Here is a 19,696-nt window from a genome sequence, read left to right on the forward strand (position 1 = left end):
GCAAGTATACTGTGGGAGACCATATCAAATGCTCTGCTAAAGTCCAGATATATCACATCCACCCATATTCCCCATATTCACAGAGCCAGTTATCTCATTATAGAAGGGAATCAGGTTGGTCAAGCATGACTTGCCCTTGGTGAATCCATGTTGACTGTTCCTGACAACCTTCCTCTCCTCCAAGTGCTTCAAAATGGATTCCTTGAGGACCTGTTCCATGATTTTTACAAAGACTAAGGTGAGGCTGACCACCTTTTTTTCCCTTCTTCTTCTTCTTCTTCCCTTTTTTAAAGATTGGAAAAATGGAAATATAATGCCTATCATCTGGGACCTCTGACTCTCTGCAATCACATCAGCCAACTCCCTTGGATGCATTAGATCTGGCCCCAGGGATTTGTGTATGTCTAGCTTTTCTAAATGGTCCTTAACCTGGTCTTTCAATATCGAGCTCACCTCCTCCCAAACTGAGCTGCTCAGTTAAGCAGTCTGGGAGCTGACCTTGTCTGTGAAGACAAAGGCAAAAACAACAAACACATTGAGTACTTCCGCTTTTTCTACATAATCTGTCACTAGGTTGCCTCTCTCATTCATTAAGGGTCCCACACTTTCCCTGACCACCTTCTTGTAGAAAACCTTCTTGTTACCCTTCACATCCCTTGCTAGCTGCAACTCCAGTTGTGCTTTGGCCTTCTTGATTACATCCCTGCCTGTTCACACAATAATTTTGTACTTGTCCTTTGTCATCTGTCCAAGTTTCCACTTCTTGTAAGCTTCCTTTTTGTGTTTAAGCTCATGAAAGATTTTTCTGTTAAACCAAGCCGGTCGCCTGCCATATTTGCCTCTCTTTCTACACATCAGGATGGTTTGTTTCTGTGCCCTCAATAAGGCTTCTTTAAAATACAGTCAGCTCTCTTGGACTCCTTTCCCCCTCATGTTAACCTCCCAGGGGATCCTACCTATCAGTTCCCTGAGGGAGTCAAAGTTTTCTTTTCTGAAGTCCAGGGTCCATATTCTGCTGCACTCCTTTCTTCCTTTTGTCAGGATCCTGAACTCAACTATCTCATAGTCACTGCTGCCCAGTTTGCCACCCACTTCTACTTCTCCTACCAATTCTTCTCTGTTTGTGAGCAGCAGGTCAAGAGGAGCACAGACTCTAGTTGATTCCTCCAGAAATTGCACCAGGAAGTTGTCCCCAACAGTCTCCAAAAACTCTCTGGATTGTCTTTGCACTGCTGCATTGTTCTCCCAGAAGATGTCAGGGTGACTGAAGTCCCCCATGAGAACCAGGGCCTGCAATCTGGAAACTTCTGTTAGTTGTCTGAAGAAAGCCTTGTCTACTTCATCCTCCTTGTCTGGTGGTATATGGCAGACACCCACTACGGCATCACCCTTGTTGAGCTTGACTATGAAGTTAACCCAAAGGCTCTCAACAGGCTTTTCTCCAGTTTTGTACTGGAGCTCGGAGCAATTATATTGCTCCCTTACATACAGTTCAACTCCTCTGCCTTTTTTCCCCCTCCTATCCTTTTTGAACACTTTATACCCATCCATGAAAGTGCTTCAGTCATGTGAGTTACCCCACCAAGTCTGTTGTTCCAATCACAGAATAGTTCCTTCCAATCACAGAATAGTTCCTTGACTTTAACATGATTTCCAATTCTTCCCGTTTGTTTCCCAGGCTTCTTGCATTTCTGTACCTAACATAACTAGCCAATTGCCCTACTTTCTCAGTATGAATCAGGAAGCCTCCCCTGTTGCACCTTCCTCCTTTTGTTTGCTCCCAGTATCCCAATTCCACACTTTCCTCAGGACTTAACTCTCCATCCTCCAGCAAACCTAGTTTAAAGCTCTCCTCACTAGGTTAGCAAGCCTGCCTGTGAATATGCTCTTCTCTCTTTCTTTGTTAGGAGGATCCCATTACTTCCTAGGAATCCTTCTTCCTGGCACAACTTTCCATAGTCACAGAATCCAAAGCCCTCTCTCCGACACAACCTGCACAGCCATGCATTTACCTCCACAATGTGATGGTCCATTTCCTTCAACAGGGAGGATGGACGAGAACATGACTTGCACCTGAAACTCCTTTATCCTTCTTCCAGAGCCACATAGTCTGAAGTGACGCAATCAAGGTCATTCTTGGCAGTATCACTGGTGCCCACATGGAGAAGTAGGAAGGAGTAGCGGTCTGAGGGCTTGATCAGTCTCGGCAGACACTCCGTCACATCCTGAATTCTAGCTCCAGGCAAGCAGAACATCTTCGAGTTTCCCAGTTTGGACAGAAGATTTCTTAGGAGGAAATCCCCAACTGCCACACCCATCTCCTCCTCTTGGAAGTGGTGATCGTAGAACTCCCATTCCTAGTACAATGCATCCCGTGCCTTCCGGTCGATGGGTTCTCCCTCTGATCCCTTCCCTCAGATAACTCTTCTAAACCACTCTCTGCCATAGTTCCTGTGCAGAGAGCCAGAATACAGAGTCTTACCTCTATCAGCATAGGGGGTACATAGGTTCTCATCTTTCTCTTCTAGAGGTCACATGCTGCCAATTTTCTTCCCCATTCTGCACTGCCCTCTCTGATTGTTCAGCATGCTGTGCCTGCAGAATCAAATGCTGACTTCTATCCAGAAAATCTTCATTTTCTCTGCAAAACAAGGTTGATACTGGGGTCTCTAGTCCTGTAACCACCTCTTCCAATATGGAGACCAGCTTTCACTTTGTACAGACAAAAGCACTTCCATCCTCTGGGAGAAAGACAAACATGGCACATCCTGTGCAGATCACAACAGCTGATCGCTTACTATCCATATTGTCTTCCTTCTAAGAGCCTCTTCCCATGTTTTATTTACTGCTAACAGAAGCCTAAAAGGAAAAACAGAAACAAAAAACATTCTGTAGGAACTCCCCACAGGCAAACTCCCTCTATTTGCCTGTCCTCTGTTTGTTTGCCTGTCCTATGTTTGCTCATTCAGCTGGGAACTGGCTGCTTTTTTTATAAGGCTGCTGGCTCAAAGCTGTTGGCCTGGCTCCAAGCCTTCCCTCCAATCAACCACTCAAGGTCCACCTGGAACAAAGCACTCCCAATTCACACTTTTCAAACAAACAAACCCATGGTCAAACAGTCCCTGCAATTAGCTCCAGTCAAACAGATGGTCACAACAGATAGACACATGGCTATTCTCCCCACCAGCTCACAACACAGCACTCAATGTAGCTCCTTTCGGACAGTTCCCAGGCAAACTTCTTCTGTTTGCCTGTCCTCTATTCACTGCTCTGTTCATGGTCATTGTTTATCCTATCTCTCCTCCCCACTTCACTCCAACTGTTTCTTCTATATACTAGTTGCATCTTAATCATATTATAAACTCTTTCTGGGTGGAGACTATGAAAGTTTGTTTGCACAGTGCCTATTCTGATTGTGACCTATGAGTGCTACCACACATGTATATACATATAGGATAGAGAAATTAATATCTCTCTCCCGTTCTGATTCAGTGTGGTCCCTGATCTGCTTCCTGTGGCCAGTGAACTGCATGCTACTCCTTACTCAAGATTTGTGGCAAAGTCACAATATGCCCATTATAAATGAATAAGAATAGTGTTTTCACATTACAATATGCAGGAAGTCTTTATAGTGTGTGACACATTGGGGAAAGCTACAGGAGAGTGAAAAACAGTGGTGGTAATTCCAGCATTAGTCATTGTCACACTTTCAATTTCAGAATTCTAGGCACTACTGGGAAGTATAACACAGACAAAAGCCCACTTAGTAGCCACACTGGTGCCATTGATGAGTTGTTCACTTGGCTGAGACACTTGGAGTATAACTTTGTAGTTGATGACACCCTTGCAATTTGTAGCATGAATCAGGCCTGTGTATAGTTGAATGATGAGCAGTAGCAAGTATGATTGTAACTGCATATAGCACAAACTAGGCCTGCCTACACACCTCATCCCAGGGTACAGAGTCATGACAAGTGAATCTGTTGCACAGACAGCAGAGCAGCAGCTGCTGTAGCATCATATCAAAATGCTGATGATGACAAAGCTGCTGCAGTTGTTGCTCTTGTTACTTTCGATTGTTTCATCATCATCATCTCTGATTGTTGATTAGTGTCACGCTTTAGCGATAGAATGGTGCACATTTCAATCAAAACTTAATCTCACAACACCCACCTACATTTTTAAACCAAGTTATGTTTTTGTTACTCTGTTTTCAATTACAGCATTTTTTTTACTCAGAAATCAAAGGGCCCCCTAAACGTTCAAAGTGGCTTCCATAGGACATTTTTTGAAAACATTGTGCAATGAAAGGTGTAATTTTCACTCAGTTTTACTGTCACCAAATGAAAGCAAATAGTCTTTTTCCACGTCTGTGTACTTCCATCAACTATAAACAAGGGCAACATAATAACAGGAAAGGAAGACAGCAGTTGTATAGTAATCTTCTTCCTTTCTGTTTTTTTTTTTCCTGTTGATTTAACCAAAGCTTCTGCCTCTCTAGTATAACTGCTTTTATCTACTAATATCTGCTTTTGGAACTCTCAGGGAAACAGCTCAATAATCCCAGCCTATATCTTTTAGCCAAGAAAGATTGTAGTGATTACTCCATTGTGGCACAGAGTGAAATTCCGTCTCCATTGAAATCAATGGCAGAACTCCTTTAGACATCAGTGGGGCCAGGATTTCACCCACAGCATTTAAAGAGAGTTTAATCAGAAGTGCTCAGGAAGACATCTCACACATTTGCCACCTTTAGCAGTGCCCTGCTTGTGGACCACTTTCAGCATCAGGAGTGGTATTTTCAACAGTGCTCAATGTTACAACTGACTTCAGTGTGGGCAGATTTAGGTCAAAGGCAAGCACTTCTGAAAGTTCCCTGGAATCAGTCTATGCTTTTTTACTGCCCCAATCACCAGAAATTCTGACTGTATTATTAAGGGAAATCGTGTGCTTCACTGTCACTTTGATAGTTAAGAATTTAGTTTAATCTCATTTTACACATTTAATAGGGCTTCACAGGTGACTGTTGCTATTTAAATAGCTAAATCATAATGAGCACGGCATTGAAACCAGCCAAGCTTCGTGAAGCACTGTAAAGCAGAAAAGCTACATGGCATTACAGGTTACAAAAACTAAAAAGTTCTCCTGATCTTCCACTGCTAACTTCAGTTTAAATAAGTTTGATTTTTTTTAACTGTTTAAAAATCAGATGTGATTCTAAAGCTGCAATAAAAATTCTAATGAATGTAACATGGATGCTTAGATGATCTCTCTGCCACTTAATGCGAATTTGGACACACAGACTTAACATTAGGGTATAGCACTTATGGAAATAATAGCACTATTCAATATTTATGAAGCTCTAGTTGTCTCTAAATACAGCACATCACTTGAACACAATTGGAAAGTTACTACATTAATGAGAATGGGAAATATTGGGGGAGGAAAAGGTGTGGAGAGAGATATCAAAACTGCAAACCGATGTAGTTATTATTCTCTAAGGATCTGATTCCTGAGTGTTCAAAAGTGAAGTAACCAATTATTCACTCTTCTCCGGAAGTGGCCCCAAGATAAGGCAAAAGGGAAATGCAGAAAGTGTTGTTCCAAGATCAAGTTTTGGGGAATGAATATAAAATAAATGAGATATACAGAAATTTCTTAATCTTACGCTGCAGAAAAAGTCAGGTGGGAGGGGACAGAGAGATGGTGAAACAGGCACTTTTGGTTGAAAAAGATCCAAATGGCCTGACCTTCCCCAAAGAATAAGAATTAAAGAGTGGAACTGATCAAACCATTGTATTCTGACTATATGACATTTCATGAAGAGAAACTGTTGTGTGTGTAATTTCACACATCCAATCAAATATCCAGGTCTGTGAACTTTACTGGCCTAAAGCCATAAGTAAATAATCAAAGAAGGATAAATACTCATGGGTGAATTACATGCCTGTCAGTAGATATATTTTGCCACTACAACCCGGATTTCACCTTGACCATTTGTAAAGTCATGAACTACCAGGTGAGTTAATGTGATAGCCCATAACATCTTTTCATCTGATCATATGCCTTGGAAAGAGAGGAGGTGAACAGCATTCCAGGAGGGAGAGCTTCACCCCCCTGCCCCTGCTTATCTAAGGCGAGGTCTACACTACAGAATCACTTTGGTATAACTATGCCGCTCAGGGGTATGAAAAATGCACACCCGCAAGTGACGTAGTTATACAGATCTTAACCCCCCATGTAAACAGTGCTATGCTGGTGAGATAGCTTCTGCTGGCAACATAGGTATCACCTGTCACAGAGGTGGAGTTATTAAGTCAACAAGAGAGCTCTCTCCCGTCACCTTAGAGTGTCTTCACCAGAAGCACTACAGTGGCAGCAGCTGCATCAGTGCAGAAGGGCTGAAGCAAGTTTGTAGTATAGATGTGCCCTAAGTTGTAAGGAGGCAAGGAAGTTTGCGGGTAGAAATAGAGAAATACTTTTTTCTTACAACAAATGTTTCCATGACCTTGTATTTCTGTCCAATACCCTCATCAAATTTTATAAGTTGGCTGAAAAAAAATTGTCAAAATAGAACCAAAGGCTTGACTGCTTTAAAGCAAAAAAAATAAAAATAAAAAAAAAAGCCTATGAATTCATGTGCCAACAACCCTCTTAGACTTTGTGTACACTACATACTTTTGTTGACAGAAGTCAATTTTCACCTACAAAACAGTGGACATGTATACACTGAAATGCTCCTCCCACTGATGTAATTCCTCTACTATACTGACATCATAAAAACACCTCAACCAGCTTTTAGAAATGTATTTAGAGCAACGCAGTGTCAGTGTAGGCACCTCACTTGATTGTCACCTAATTGGCCTTCAGGAGGTGTTCCATAATGCCCATCATGACTGCTCTGGTCAGCAGTTTGAACTCCGCTGCCCTGAAGATACATAAGTATGCATCCCTCCCCCATTTATTGCAAGTGGAGTGCCCCAGGAGTCAGTCCTAGGGCTTGTTTTGTTCAACATCTTCATTAATCTGGATGATGGGATGCATTGCACCCTCAGCATGTTTGCGGATAACACTAAGATGGGGGAAGAGGTAGATATGCGGGATTGTAGGGTTAGGGTCCCAAGTGACCTAGACAAATTGAGGATTGGGCCAAAAGAAATCTAATGAGGTTCAACAAGAACAAATGCAAAGTCCTGCACTTAGGCCGGAAGAATCCCATGCACTGCTACAGGCTGGGGACTGACTGGCTAAGCGGCAGTTCTGCAGAAAAGGACCTAAGGATCAAGTGAATGAGAAGCTGGGTATGAGTCAATAGTGTGCCCTTGTTGCCAGGAAAGCCAATGGCATATTGGGCTGCATTAGTAGGCGTATTGCCAGCAAATCAAGAGAAGTGATTATTCCTCTCTATTTTGGCACTGGTGAGGGCACATCTGGAGTACTGCATCCAGTTTTGGGCCCCCCACTACAGAAAGGATGTGAACTAATTGGAGAGAGTCCAACGGAGAGCAATGAAAATCATTGGGGGATGGGGCATATGACTTATGAGCAGAGGCTGAGGTAACTGGGGTTATTTAGTCTGCAGATGAGAAGAGTGAGAGGGGATATGATAGCAGCCTGCAACTACCTGAAGGAGGTTCCAAAGAGGATGGATCTAGGCTGTTATCAGTGATGGCAGATGGCGGAACAAGGAGCAATGGTCTCAAGTTGCAGTGGGGGATGTCTAGGTTGGATATTAGGGAAAATTCTTTCACTGAGAGGATTGTGAAACACTGGAATGGATTACCTAGGGAGGTTTTTAAGGCCTGGCTTGACAAAGCCCTGGCTGGGATTATTTAGATGGGATTGGTCCTGTTTTGAGCAGGGGTTGGACTAAATGACCCCCTGAGGTCTCTTCCAAACCTAATCTTCTGTGATTCTGTGATGTAAAGGCCTGGATATTTTTGAAATTCCTCTTCCTATTTGAAATTCCATCTTCCCAGCTGACCATGCTGTCTTTACGCAGCAGATGCACTCCTGAGTGAAGCACACTAGAGCTGTTGGATCTGCTGAGCATATCGGGAGAGGAGGTTGTGCAGCTGTTGTGGTCTGTGGTCTGTTGTGCAGTTGTGCAGACCTGTGGTCTGATTGCTTGTCATGTGCTGCATGAAAGGGACACACAGCAGTGTCAGCTAAAATGAAAGAGCTGAGGCAGGTGTTTCAGAAGTCTAGGCCAGTCCTTGCTGTGGTGTGGCACCAAAGACATGACACTTCTATAAAGAGCTTCACACCCTCCTCTGTGTCGACTCCACCTCCCCCGTCAAGAGGCCTGTGGATACTTCAGGGGGCTGGAGGCAGCGGACTCATCCCCAATAAGGAAGTGATGGACGAGGAGGTGGAGCTGAAGGAAAATGTGGAGCACACGGCAGGGTTGTCCAGTTTCATGGTGAGTCAGGATCTCTTTTCCACTCTGGAGGGGTCTAGTCAGTCCCAGCGCTCTGGCTGTGTACAGGATGCAGGAGAGGGGATCTCCGATAAGTGCTCATTTTGCTTTAACACTGCATGGTGAGTGGAGATTGAGCTCTGATGTACTTTGTTATATGGTAGAGGAGGGATAATGGAGAGAAATTAAATACAGAGCCTGTCCATCTAAACAGTGGGGTCATGGTGGAAAAGCTTGTTAATGTGCACCAGGATGTATCTCTAATCCTTCCTAAAGATGTCTAGGAAACTTTCCTGTAGGTATTCTGCAATCCTCTTCCAAAGCTTCTTTTGGCAAGATGGCTAGTTTCTCCCTGCACTATGGAAATCTTTGCCATGCCACTTGGCAATTATTTATATAGGGACCAGAGCGGCACAAATTGGAGCCAGTATCTAGCCTCACGCATTCAGGAAATTCACCCTTGCATTCTCGGTTATCCTTAGAAGTGAGATATCAGTTATGATTACCCTAACCTGTGGAAAAGGGTGCCAATATTCAGAATAAGCCCTCTAGCCACATATAGTATCCCCCTCTGCAAACCACCCTTTGTCCCTTCTTGCACTTTCCCCCTTGTCAGACCCTGGGACTTGTGGTGACTTGTATGCTAGCCAAGAGAGAGTAAGAAATAGATATGTGTGTGTGTAACTTTTGTGATTCATGGCTGCGAGTACACTTACAATGATATCTCTGTTCATTGTTTCTTTTCCTTCTGCAGATGTTCCTGTAGCAGGGCTGGTGCAGGGCCCTCTTGGCTCCTTCCCCTGCTTTGATGACAAAGTCACTCGGAGACCCTGGAAATTAATAACCACTGGTGCCATTTATTTACAGGTTGTGCTCCCACCACCTTTTCTTCATACACAGCTTGGGTTCTAGTGTCTGCACCCAGGACGGAAGAGCTATCATTTGGCCTCCACTTCCTCGCTCCAGTCTCCTGGCTTTCTTCCTCCCAGTCTTTTCTATCCTTCCTCCCAGTCTTTTCTATAGCCCCAAGCTAATTGGACAGGTAGCTATCTACCATTTACCAATTAGAAGCAGGTTTTCTCTAGCCAGCTCCAATTTACTTCTGTAATGGGAGCTGGCATGACAGAGACATGAGTCAGCAGTTATTGCCCAGCACTCTGTCATAGTGTCCTTGAGAACACTTTCCTCTACAGTGGCAGAGCACCTCCATCAGATAAGGTGGTAGCGTAGGAGGAGTAAGGAGGATATGTTTAGTGAAGTGCTGCAGTCAACAGATGTAGCACATACTGAAACAAGTGTGTGGAGGGAGACAATTAATGAAAGACTGAGGCTGGATAGCAAGGAAAGGGCCCAGGGGCAGGAGCAGAGGATAAAGCTCCTGGAGCACCAGACAGAGATATTTAAGGTCCTCGTTAGTCTGCAATCAGAGCAAATCCCTGCCCAGCTCCCCCTCCAGCCACTACAGAACTCTGGGTCCATGCCCTCCCCAAACTCCCTCACCACATGCATCACATGTTCCCTGTTACTCACAGTACCCTGCACACTCTGTGCCTGGGAGCTGGTTTTCTAATGAAAACTCGAATTACACCGAGCTGTGAGAGCCCTAACTGTGAGACTGTTCCTCATTTTCATGTCTTGTTTGTCCAAAAGTTTGTGTTTTATCCCATTATTAAATTTGAGTCTTTGAAATAAAATGAGCCTTTATTTGTGGCATACACATCGCTCAATACTAACATTGAATCACAGTGACTATAGGTACGAATATCGGCTCCTTGCAATTAACACTCAAGAAACAATCACTATAGGGGTAATCTTTGGTGGTAAGCAAACATTGCCTGGCCAAATGCATCACATACAACCACATTTTAGTGTGCCCATCTAATTACCATTGTAGCTGATTGCTCAAAACCAGCAGCCAGCAGATCAGCCTCAGCCATCTCTGAGGAAACTTTTCCCCCTTTGATTTGCAAATAATATTCAGAATAGAGCAGGCTGTATTGACAATCAAAATATTTTCCTCATTGAGGCTTAAGTAGCCAAAAAGACAGCACCAGCAACCTTTTAATTGGCCAAAAATACATTCAATGGTCATTCAGCACCTGCTGAGCCTGTGGTTGAACCCTCCTTGCTGCTGTCTAGCTGCCCTGTGTAAGGCTTCATGATCCATGGGAGCAAGGATTAGGCGAGGTCTCCAAGGATCAGTATGGGCATTTGGACATCCCCCATTGGAATCATCTGGTCTGGAAAGAAAGTCCCAGTGTGCAGATTTCTGTACAGACCAATGTTCTGAATGATGCATTCATCAAGAACTTTCCCAGACCAAGCCGCATTGATGTCAGTAAAACAGCCCCAGTGATCCACCAGCACCTGCAACACCTTGGAGAAGAATCCCTTTCAGTTGATGTACTTTGTTGCAAGATGACGTGGGGCAAAAATTGGGATGTGTGTGCCATCTGTTACCCTGCTGCAGTTAAGGAATCCCATTGCTGCAAAGCCATCAAGTATTTCCTGCACATTGCCAAGAGTCCTTCACAAGGGAGGCTATTAATGGCCATAGACACTTACATCGCCACAACCCCGACAGTGGACTTTCCAGCCCCAAACTGATATGTGACTGACTGGTAACAGTTTAGAATTGTGATCTCTACTCTCTTTTACACTGTAAGAGCAGCTCTAATTCTGGTATGCTTGCGTGGCACGGCAGAGATGAGCGCCACACACAGTTCTAGGATGGTGGCTTTGCACATTTGAAAGTTCTGCAGCCACTGCTTGTCATCCCATACATGCATCACGATATGATCCCACTACTTGGTGCGTGTTTCCCAAGCCCAGTACTGACAGTCCACGGTGGCAAGCTGGTCCGTGAATGCCAACAGCAATCTTGAATTATTTGTTTCCATGGCAGGCATGAGGGGAGACATCACCAATTTGCTGTCTGTTTCACAGCTCATGAAATATTGCAGGACCAGCTGCGTTGTGTTCATATCATTCATCACCAGAATGATCAGCAGATCAGGATGCATGCTGTCAAGGAGAGATGGTGGGCACACAGTTTACAAGGACTGTTGAAAAATAGCACAAAATGAAGTAGAAAGCCTATGGAATGATGGGATGGAAAGATCTGCATCATGGGATGGTGAGCACATCCCCATGATGCACCACAATCTGTTCCCAGAGCTCCAAGCAGCAAAGGGTGATGAGTTGCACTGTGGGATAGCTACCCATGATACAACGCTCTGTTGATGAAAGAGCAATGACTGTGGACTTGTTCAGCTGACACAAGGAGCGTTGTGTGGACAAGCTCCACCAATGTTGTTAAAGCGACTTATGATCATCGCCAAAACTTAAGTTGGCTTAACTCTCTAGTGTAGTTGTGATTTTAGTGTGTTTAATTGTCTGCTGTTAATGGCCCATCAAGTTCAATGGCACCTATTGTCCTCAACTTCTGCTGTACTGGGTAGGCATGCTCTGTTGATTAATCCTTTCCCACTGGGAGATAACATGTTTTTAAATAATGTATTCTTATTTTCATATTGTCACATCATTTGCTACACAATATTATATTTGAGAAGTTTTATTTTGTTAGTTGTAAAGTCCCCTTCCTATGCCTTCTTTACATGCAGATTTCACCATTTTAGCAGGTTTGCTTTTAAACCAATTAAGTTAGAAAAGAGCAAGTCTGTGGTTAAACATTCTATTTATTTACATTACAGTTACACCCTCAGTCACAGACCAGGACTCCATTGTACTAGGTATTGTGCAAACAAAGCACAAAAAGATGGTCCTACCCCAAAAAGTTTAACCTAAGTAAGCCACATTTAAAAATAAGAATATATACATGCAATATTGCTTTGGTTTAACAAAGGGCTTCTCCATACACAAAAGTAGTAGCCATTTAACTATGCTGGTATAGTAAAAGCAGTAACCACCCACCCTGCCCACCTCCCCTTCTACTGCCCCCAGTGTGGATGAAGTTATACCAGTACAAATGTGCTTATATTGGCATAGTTTTTTACCATATGGGGAACAGAATAAACTATACCTATATAAATCACCTTCATACTGGTATAATTGAGTCCACATTAGTGGTTATCCTGACAGAACTGTATTGGTAAAAAAATTAACAAATACAAGAACTCAGTGTATCAAAGGCTTAAACCAATTTTAAAACACACCTCTAGTTAAGCTAGTGTGTGCAGATAACCGCATAGTTTCATTAACAAGGATAAAAGAAGGTAGCACCTTTTCCCCCATCCTTGCAGGGGACTGAGATTTTGGGATTGTATCTGTAGGAGTGGAGCTTTTTTCAGGTTGGGATTCATTTAGGGAAGGTAGAAGCCTCCCAACCTGCAAAGGCCAAAAGGAGGATAAATATGAGACCCAAATGGCATATGTTTAGAGGAATTTGGATTTACCCCCTCATTCATCTCATTTAGAAAGACCCTTATTTTGTGTTGAGATGATGCAGCATATTTAGAGAAATCCCTCACAAACTTTCCTCAAGGTCATTCCCCAGGTACGTAGTTACAGCAACTACTTTCCATTAGCAGCATCCTGTTCATGAATGAAATGGGTGGGCAATGCTTCCATCGGGGTATAATATAGATGACTCATGAGGGACATCATTTCTAGGGGTTTGGATTTCTCTGTTTCTGCTTTGATGGACATGACAAGCAAAAGGAAGACATGCATCCAGATACTGTATTGTACTCATTTCTAGCCATTATTAGCAGTAGTAAGATACAAGCATGATTTGTGAATAATCAATCTAGAAAGGCAAGTATTCAGAAAAATACACTGACGTCGGCAAAAGTTTAATGAAAATTAAACAGCAGATACATATTCATAGAGTGAATAATTGAGGCTGACATGTGTGACTGCTGCTATAACTTTTGAATCTGGTCACAGGTCACTGAAGCCCTCTTGGGATAAAGTGTAGAAGGAAAAGGAACTATGCATGCAGAAAAAGAAAAAAAAATGGACTTTCCATAAAACATTTGTTACCTGGGGAAAAATTAGGATCACATTTTGTACTGATTTATGCCTCATCCAGCTCTGATTTTAAGTGGGGTTGTATATAATATAAATTAATGCAGAATGTGACCCCCAACAAGCACTTTACATCTTAGCACTAATCAGATGTTTCGGTCAAAAGAACACAGACAAAGGAATCCTCTCCTAGAAGAGTCTTGTAAAGGCCTTTGGTGACACAGATATCGAGGAGAAACCTGAGGACCAAAGGGAAGACATGAGCTGGACGAGGTAACGGCACAAAATATATTCAGTATTGCTCATTATAATTTATGATTTTTTGGGGACTATGTGAGATCTATTTGTGCCTGTGGGTAGCTCTATCTGGGGAGATGTGGGCGGGTTTCTAGGGCTACCGTTAATCAACATTTTATTGTTATAGGTGAAATGAGTGATGGTATAAATAGCAGAATGGCTGTTGGATGTTATTGAGCTTATGCCAAAGAAATTGTTTTATCTTTTGGATTTCCTGAGGGTTTAAAATTGAGTTTTAGTCATGCTTGTTCTTCTAAAAATCAGAATGTTTTAGATAATATCAATGCCACAATCAGAACACTTCAATAAATGTCAATATAAAAATCCACAAAGACTATGTACTGATCTGTTTGATATATGGAAGAAAGAAAATACAAAAGATTAACCAAACAGTCTTTGAATTGTGTTACAGTCAAAGACTATTCATTTCTTGTTAAAGGTCTAGATCAGGGGTCAGCAATCGTCAGGAGGTGGCCCATCCGCTGGCAGGGCCACGAGACATTTTGTTTACATTGACCATCTGCACACATGGCACCGTGCAGCTCTCAGTGGCTGTGATTCAATCTTCCTGGCCAATGTGAGCGGCAGGAAGTGAAGGCCGGTACGTTGCTGGGGCCCGTGCCACTTCTGCAGCTCCCGTTGCCTGAGAACAGCGAACCGCGGCCACTGGGAACTGTGGTGGGCTGTGCCTGCGGATGGTCAATGTAACAAAATGTCTTGTGGCCAGCCAGCAGACTGTCCTGATGGACCATGTGTTGAAGGTTGCTGACCCCTGGTCTAGATTATGCCTAAGCCAAACTCAGCCCATCAGAAGCGTGGGGGCAAGTAAGGATTCTTCTCCCACCTCCCTTGACTGTGGGGTCCGATCCTGCAGCCTTTTGGAGAAGCCACCTATCAGATCATGCCCTACACAAAACAACACTGTACTACAAGCCCCTTTTATAATTTTTAGCCAGTGGTTAAAGCACTTATCCAGGAATTGGGAGTTCTGTATTCAATTCCCCTTTCTGCAGAGAAGGGATTTTGAAATGGAATCTTCCAGAAGAGTTCCCTAACCACAATAGTACAGAGTATTGAGCAGTGTGTGTGTTCGGGGAGAGACACCTAATCTCTCCTGTTGCAGTTATTTCATTTTTTATAAATAATTAAGTATGAAGTGGAGCAGGAAGGCTTTGACTTGGACTGTCCAGGTGAATGCCCTAACTAGTGGGCTATACAGTCATTCTCCTGTGTGTGCTCACCCAAGTAATATAATTAATTTTTACACAATGGAACAGCTTCAACAAGAGAGAGAGAGAACCCCAAAGCAGAATGCCCTGTGATCCCAGTGGTTAAGAGACTGTATTGGGTGAAAAACAAGTTTAAGTCCTTTCTCCATATTAGCCAACGGGAAGGTGTCTCATAACCTAGGGAGTGATCTAACCATGGAGCTAAAGCTCATACGGGTGAGAGAAGTGTCACTATCTCCTCCTTGAGTTAGGTGCCTAAGTCCTCTTTTGCCAAAGCTGAGAAGAGGGTTCCTGGCTGGGAAGAGGCGGAACTCTGTCCTTTCCAGCATTCCCTATTGGCTAGTTTAGGCAGGTCCTGGCTCAGTTTGCTCACTTTTACAGATCCCATTCTTAAGTACCCAACTTTCCCTATGTTTTGTATAGGAAGCCTGCACACGTAACTCAGGGCTGTGAATTCCACTAAGCAGAAGGACATCTAAAAGTTTAGTGTTACAATGCTAAGTCTAAGTCTCCTTTGTGAATCTGTCCCTTGATATAACTTCCACAGTAGTACTTTGGAGTAGGGATTTTCAGATGAAAAGCTCTTTCTGGATTTCAGCATCTAGAGTGATGAAGTCTGGCCATGCCATGAGCATCTTATTTTGTCTCTCCTTGTTATTGAAGGCATTCTGCCTCTCTGATGGTGGGGCAATCCCAGCAAGGTAGTATAAGGCCAATGTTGGAGTTGGTTTCAAAGGCTTGTGCTGATCCTACAGGATTGATTGAGTTCAGTATCAATTTTTTATGCACGGCTCAATTGTGACTATACAGGGAAGAGTACTCCATAGCGGAGCATTGCAGGATGAGACTGGTTGCTCAAAGTGTTTTAAGATTTGCTCCCCATTTTAAATTCATCAGTTTTTGGAGAACACAGTTCCTGGGGTTCAGTTTTTAAGCTTCTTGATGTACCCTTTGGATGTCAGGGGCTATGTTTCTTGACCTGTCAATGCTTGTAACACTCACAACCATCATGCACTCCTACTGAAACTAGCAAGAATTCTGAGAAACAGCAAGATGCCCAGGTCATCTCCTCCCTGCTCTAGAATCAATGTTTCTTTGTCAAGATGGATGTTCAGAAAAATTGATGGGAGACTCCATGGAATACGTTTCCCCAAGGATCAGCATTGCTTAATGCCTACACAAATGACCAACCAGAATTTCCCAATATGCTAAGAATCATTTAAGAAGATTTTTCATCGCAATGCAGTAAGAAGGATTTGAGTACATTCTAACTAGCTCCCTGCGTGTCCTTGAAGAATATTATTGCATACGGCTCCTGAATGCCAACCCTTCCAAGACATATGTGGCTTCCGTCTGAAACACTGTCAGGCCCAATAAAACTTCAGATATCTCTCCTTGAGAATGATGAGCATCTGGGGTCACACTAGACTGAACTCTGATAACAGTGAAGTGCACTGACAAAACTGTGGAGAAAAATTGCTATTTGCCGGTCTCACTTTGTAAACACTACATCAAAAATGTGAAAAGAAAGTCCATTACAAAATACTGATGGGGATCAAAAATTGTGCAAAAGCAATTTTTGCATATCCCTAAAATATTACTACATCCATCAAACAAAGATAAACATTTAATATATTTTAAAGCAATTTTCTTCCTAGGAGCTGAAAAGCGTTTTATATGTAGTTGATTGTTCAGCCTCTAAGGCACTGTAAAAGCTGAACATTTTTCAAAAATTCCTTTAAAAAAGTTATTTTGTCAAGACACATACTGAAATGTGTAAACAGCTATTTTTCTACCAGTGAGTAGTTTTAAACATTCCCTATATTTCACTGAAAGTTAGATATCTCTTTTTCATGGCATGACTACTGCCTGCAGAAGACATGGAAGCAAAGAAAATATAGGCAACACAAAATAAAGTGGACAGCATATTGAAAGAATCTCAGATTTGTTAGTGCACTGAAAGAGGAAGACCAAGGACAGGGTAGGGCCACTGCTCAGTGAGGCGGGAGAAACAGTAACAGGAAACTTGGAAATGGCAGAGATGCTTAATGACTTCTTTGTTTCGATCTTCACTGAGAAGTCTGAAGAAATGTCTAACATAGTGAATTCTTATGGGAAGGGGGTAGGTTTAGAGGATAAAATAAAAGAAGAGCAAGTTAAAAATCACTTAGAAAAGTTAGATGCCTACAAGTCACCAGGGCCTGATGAAATGCATCCTATAATACTCAAGGAGTTAATAGAGGAGGTATCTGAACCTCTAGCTATTATCTTTGGAAAGTCATGGGAGACGGGAGAGATTCCAGAAGACTGGAAAAGGGCAAATAGGAGTGCCGCATCTATAAAAGGGAAATAAAACAACCCAGGAAACTACGACCAGTTAGTTTAACTTCTGTGCAGAGTAAAGGAGCAAGAATTAAAGAAAATCATCTGCAACACTTGGAAGGGTTAGGTAAAGAACAAAATCATGTCAAACGATCTGATAGCTTTCTTTGATAGGATAATGAATCTTGTGGATAAGGGGAAGCGGTAGATGTGTGATACCTAGACTTTAGTAAGGCAGTTGATACAGTCTTGCATGATATCCTTATCGATAAACTAAGCAAATACAATTTGATGGGGTTACTATAAGTGTGTAGATAATTGGCTGGATAACGTACTCAGAGAGTAGTTATAATGGCTCCCAGTCCTGCTGGAAAGGTATAAAAAGTGGGGTTCCCAGGGTCTGTTTTGGGACGATCTGTTCAATATCTTCATCACGACTTAGATGTTGGCATAGAAAGTATGCTTATTAAGTTTGCAGATGATACAACTGGGAGGGATTGCAATCTTTGGAGGACAGGGTCAAAATTCAAAATGATCTGGACAAATTGGAGAAATGGTCTGAGGTAACGAATGAGTTCATAAGCAAATGCAAAGTGCTCCACTTAGGAAGGAACAATCAGTTTCATAATACAGAATGGAAGGACTGTCTAGAAGGAGTGTGTAGAAAGAATCTAGGGGTCGTAGTGGACACAAGTAAATATGAGTCAACAGTGTGATATGTTGCAAAAAGCAAAATGATTCTGGGATGCATTACAGGTGTTTGTTAAACAAGACACGAGAAGTCATTCTTCCGCTTCTACTCTGCGCTGGTTAGGCGCTCAGCTGGAGTATTGTGTCCAGTTCTGGGCACCACATTTCAAGAGAAGATGTGGAGAAATTGGAGAGGATCTAGGGAAGTAGCACAAGAATGAATTAGGTCTGCGACATGACCACTATGAAAGAAGCTGAGAAATTGGTTTTATTTATTTGAGAAAGGAGAAGACTGGAGGGGATATGATAGCAGTTTCAAGTATTAAAGAGTTGTATAAGGAGGAGGAAGAAAATTGTTACATTAGTTAAGGATAAACAAGAAGCAATGGGCATTAAAATGCGCAAGGGAGATTTAGGTTGGACGTTAGGAGCAAAGTTCCTAACTGTCGAGTGGTTGGACCTGGAATAATGATCTGGAGGTTGTGGAATCTCCATCTCTGGAGATATTTAAGAGTAGGTTAGATAAATGTCTATCAGGGATGGTCTAGACAGTATTTGGTCCTGCCATGAGGGCAGGGGACTGGACTCGATGACCTCTCGAGGTCCCTTCCAGTCCTAGAGTCTATGAATCTATAATGCAGCACCTTCTCAGATGTGTCTCAGAATCCAAAGATAAATACAACAGGAGAGAATACAGAAAGGTTACAAATATATAAGTTTGGCTCTTAAGGAGAATCTATGAGACAGTAACTGCATGTAGCAGAGCATTCATCATTTAAGGCCTGATACAACATCCATGGAAATCAATAGGAAAAAAATGACTTCAACAGAGTAAGATTGGACTTCAGATCTTAGTTGCTAAAATTACAGAAATGTTGTCCATAACAGAGAAGTAGCAAAACAGCATATCCATAATAAAAATAAAAACAATATTCGGAAACAAAGGAGAAGGAGTCTCATTAATCAAATTGTAAATACTTTCAAGTGCATACCTTTTTGAGCTAGTCCTGCTACCTTTACTCTTGCAAATAGTTCTAATCAAGTAGGGGTTGTAGGACTTGGCCCTTTCATAATATTTTATCAAAATTCAGTAATTTGAAAAGAGAGGCAATCTGACCTGTGGGATGACACACTGGGAGTACAGAAACATTTGAACTGGAGTGATGTTATTCACAGCTTTCTTGAATGTAGCTCTTCTGCAGCTAGCATGCTAAAAAAAAATTACAGAATCGCTGGGGTAGCAAAGGTGATGTCTTGGGCTTGCATCTTAAATATGTATCCAAGGGGCCCAGGTGGGTTTGTACACAGGCAGCTAGCCAAAGCGCCCCCCTATGCTATCTCAGCTACATGGATATTTTTAGCATGTTATCTGGAACAGAGCTAGAACGGGTATATTCATGTGAGTTGGGAATCACACCTCCCAGCTCAAACATAGACATACCTTTAGACTGTGGACTATTAAGTAAGGTGTCATAGGGAATTTTGAGCTTTCTTGTTGTACATACACTCACCCGATTTGTAATGTTCAGTTCATTTTCCCTGTGTTTGCAAATCCATAATGATACGCAGATTCTGTGGAATGTTCGTGTTGCATCACAAAGCATCTGGATGGCAGATGCGAGAGGGAAAGAGACCCCTCTGCAGTCTTCTTATTTATAAGCTCAAAACCACTCCTTACTTTAGGAAAGTCCAGTCAGTCAGATGTCTCTGCCACGCTGTCTGGAGTTGATCACCACTGTACGTGCCTAAC

Source organism: Chelonoidis abingdonii, chromosome 1 (assembly GCF_003597395.2).
Source record: "Chelonoidis abingdonii isolate Lonesome George chromosome 1, CheloAbing_2.0, whole genome shotgun sequence".
NCBI classification, from domain to species: Eukaryota; Metazoa; Chordata; order Testudines; family Testudinidae; genus Chelonoidis; species Chelonoidis abingdonii.